Source organism: Carlito syrichta, unplaced genomic scaffold (genome assembly GCF_000164805.1).
Source record: "Carlito syrichta isolate Samal-C Ts95f unplaced genomic scaffold, Tarsius_syrichta-2.0.1 Scaffold302420, whole genome shotgun sequence".
NCBI lineage: Eukaryota > Metazoa > Chordata > Mammalia > Primates > Tarsiidae > Carlito > Carlito syrichta.
Window position 1 is genome coordinate 10,528 of NW_007246516.1, and position 3,750 is coordinate 14,277.

At 51.2% G+C, this 3,750-nt stretch overlaps 1 protein-coding gene across 1 annotated transcript in view; it reads right to left on the reverse strand.

Moving 5' to 3' along the window:
- Nucleotides 1-342, reverse strand: part of DDX39A (DExD-box helicase 39A) — a 10,143-nt gene extending 9,801 nt beyond the window's left edge. The window contains exon 1 of the mRNA XM_008056626.1: nt 230-342. The gene's annotated coding sequence lies outside the window, so the exon portion shown is untranslated. The remainder of the gene's footprint in view (nt 1-229) is intronic.
- Nucleotides 343-3,750: the final 3,408 nt, after the last annotated feature.

Sequence of the window (3,750 nt, forward strand, 5' to 3'; positions counted from 1 at the left end):
GACAGCCCCTCCCGGAAGCCGGCCCGAACCCCGCGCGCCAACTGCCGGCCCGCCCCTCGCGCATGCGTCCCGCTGCCCAACGGCCGCCACCGAGCGGGCCAGGCACCCCAACCGCCTCGCGCCCCCTCCTCCAGCTCCGCCCCTCAACCCCCGACGTCTCCCCTCGCCCACTCGCCCCTAGGCCAGAGGTCCCTACACCGCAGCCCCGCGCCCCGGACCCGCCGCTCACCTGGTTCCCCGTTCGCCTCCGCGTGCCGCGAGGAGAGCCACCCGACTCCGGTTCTCCCTCGCGCGCACCGACACGAGCCGCCGCGCTTCCTACCTCTGCGTCCGACTGCGGCTCCGCTCACTGGACCGCAGCCTCTTCACTCAAGAGGGGCGGAAGCGGTGATTGGGTCATGAGGGAGGTGTCGGGAGGTTATTGGTGGAGAGGGAAAAAGAGGGCGTGCCTCACGCCTAGGGTCCATTGGTCAATCTAAACGTAGGCGCGCCCGGGTGAGCTGAGACCGGCGCCGGCGGCGAGTCGTCACGTGGTCTGGGTGGCGCCCGGGGTGGGCGCCGCCATGTTTAGTCCTGGCAAGTGAAGGCGAGATGATTGGCTCGTGGCGCGCGCCCCACCCTTTCCAAGTGTGGCTCCCGCTCCGGGCGCTGAACCCAGAACTCTCGGAGTTGTCACCAGTCAGGTGGAGGACATTTTGCACTGTTTGGACGTCTGTTTTGTCTCTTCTTCAATGTCATACGCATGGAGTCATGCAGTAGATCGTCTTTTGTGTCTGACCCCTTGCTCACCAAACTGCTTTTGAGCCTCGTCCGTGTTGCTGGGCGCATCCGTAGCCCTTTCCTTTCTGCTTCTGAGCAGTGTTCCGTCGTGTGGCTGCCCTACAATGTAGCCAGCATAGTTTCTTCATTCACCTGTTGATACCAAGTATTTCGTCCTTGGCCATTGTCAATACAGCTTGTACCGTGAAAGTGCTTTTGGGAAACATGAGTTTTCATTTCTCTGGAGTTCGTTCCTAGGAGTGGAATGGTGAACCGCATGAGCTTTAGTAGATCCTGACCGGTTTCTTTCTTGTTTAAAAAATACTTATTTATTTATTTAGTGGGGGAGCGCGGTAGCTCACACCTGTAATCCCAGCACTTATTTTTTTTTCTTTTTTCTTTTTTTGAGTCGGAGTCTCACTCCATTAGCCAGGCTGGAGTGCAGTGGCTCCCGGCCACCACAGCCTCGACCCGCTGGGCTCCGGCGATCCTTCCGCCTCAGCCTTCCAAGTAGCTGGAACTACTGGTGCATGCTACCACGCCTGGCTAATTTTTTATTTATTGTAGAGATGAAGTCTCACCAAGTTGCCCAGGCGAGTCTTAAACCCCCGAGCTCAGGCAACCCTCTCGTCTCCACCTCCCGAAGTACTGGGATGGTAGGTGTGAGCCACCATGCCTGGCCAATTCCAGCACTTTTGAAGGCCCAGGTAGAAGGATCACTTGAGCCCAGGAGTTCAAGACCAACTTGGGCAGCATAGTGAGACGTCCTCTCTACAAAAAAAAGGGTCAAAAATTTAGACAGGCATGGTGGCACTGGTAGTTCTAGCTACTCAGGAGGTTGAGGTGGGAAGATCACCTGAGCCCAAGAGGTCAAGCTTCTGTGAGCTGTGACTGTGGCTCTGCAATCAGAGTGAGACCTCCATCTCAAAATATAAATACATATCTATCTATCTATCTATGTATCTGTGCTCAAGTGATCCTCCGACCTCCGCCTCCTGAGTAGCTGGGACTATAGATGTGCGCTCCCGTGTCTACCTTACATTTCTTGTTTTTTGTTTGTTTTTTGAGTTGGAGTCTCACTCTGTCGCCCAGACCGGAGTGCAGTGGCCGCTCCTGGCCACCGCAGCCTCGACCTGCCAGGCTCCGGCAATCCTTCCACCTCAGCATTCCAAGTAGCCGGAATTACAGGTATGTGCTACCACGCCTGGCTGATTTTTTTGATGTATTGTAGAGATGAGGTCTCGCTGCCCAGGCGGGTTTCAAACCCACGGGCTCAGGCAATCCACTCACCTCAGCCTCCCAAAGGCGTGGGATTACAGGCTGAGCCAACGAGCCCGGCTTACCTTATGTTTCTGACTGGCACCTGTGAAAGTTCTAGTGACTCCTAATCCTTGCCCACACGTGGTATCATCAGTCTTTTCTCAGCTAGGTATTGATTTGGGAATTTGCAGGGAGAGGGGGGTTGAGCACGTCAAATATGATAAGCCTGTCCCAGCATTCTGGTCCTCTCCAAGCCCCTGGGTACGTTCTTCCACAGTTTTCCAAGGAGGTTCTAACGTTTCAATTTTGTGGGTAAGCCACCTCGGGGGTACTGGTTCCAGATGACAAACTCAGAGCTGAAATCACAGAGGTATTAACGTCATTCAGATACTCATAGCCCATTAAAGAGTCAATCCAGCCAGGCATGGTGGCTTGCGCCTGTAATTGCGGCTACCTGGGGAGGCCGAGACTGGAGGATCGCTTGAGGCCAGGAATTCGAGACCAGCACAGGCAACATAGTGAGAAACCTTCTAAACTAAAACAAAATAAAAAACAAAACAGGCAATCTGAACCAACTGGATGGAGGCTTTATATAATATTACGTAGGTATTGTGCGTAAAAATGCTATTGTGTGTAACATAATATTTAGAGAGCACCTCCTGTGTGTCCAGCAGAGCCAGGATGAAAGAAGAAAGCACTAGCCTTGGTTGCATTTCAGGCATTGTCAAAAACTTAGTTATCGAGATAAACAGTATTTTAATCATTGAAATGTATGTTTTAAAATCTATGATGAACAGAGTAACAAAATTTCATATAAAGACAGGGTGTAGCCAAGCCATGTTGGCACTTGAGGTAAAAGGGAAAGACCAGAAATGCTACTCATCCTGTCTTTATTTGGATTCTTGCTTTTTTTTTAATTAAAAAAAAAAAAAAAAAAGCTGCCGGGTTCCGTGGCTCAGCCTGTAATCCTGTAATCCCGCGCCTTTGGGAGGCTGAGGTGAGTGGATTGCCTGAGCCCGCGGGTTCGGGAACTGCCTGGGCAGGCGAGACCTCATCTCTACAATAAATAAAAAACAAATTAGCCGGGCGTGGTAGCGTGCGCCTGTAATTCTGGCTACTCAGAAGGCTGAGGAGGAAGGATCACTGGAACCCAGGAGGTTGAGGCTGCGGTGGCTGGGAGCGGCCATTGCACTCCAGTTTGGGCGACAGAGTGAGACTCCAACTCAAAAAAAAAAAAAAAAGCTTTTTTGTAGAGATGGGGTCTTGCTATGTTGCCCAGGCTAGTCTTGAACTCCTGGGCTCAAGCCATCCTCCCATCTTGGCCTCCCAAAGTGGTGGGATTACAGGCATGAGCCACTATGCCTGATCTTTTGCATTAATTTTGATTTAAAAAATATATTGGTCAGGCTGTTTGGTTACTAGGGAGGCTGAGGTGGGAAGATTGCTTGAGGCCAAGAGTTCAAGACCAACTTGAGCAACATAGTAAGACACTGTACCTAAAGATAAAATAAATGTTGCACTAATATTATTATATTGTGTATCTTGAGTATTTGATGTCCTCTTAAATTTTGTGCCCGAAGCAAGTGACTGATCGGCTTCATCCTAGCTCCAGTCCAAGTTCTCCTGCCTTGTTCTGAAAACTCTAAATAAAGTCACTCTTCATACCCATGGGTTCCACATCTGAACATTGGGAAGAACAAATGAATAGTTGAACTGAATGTGTACAGATCT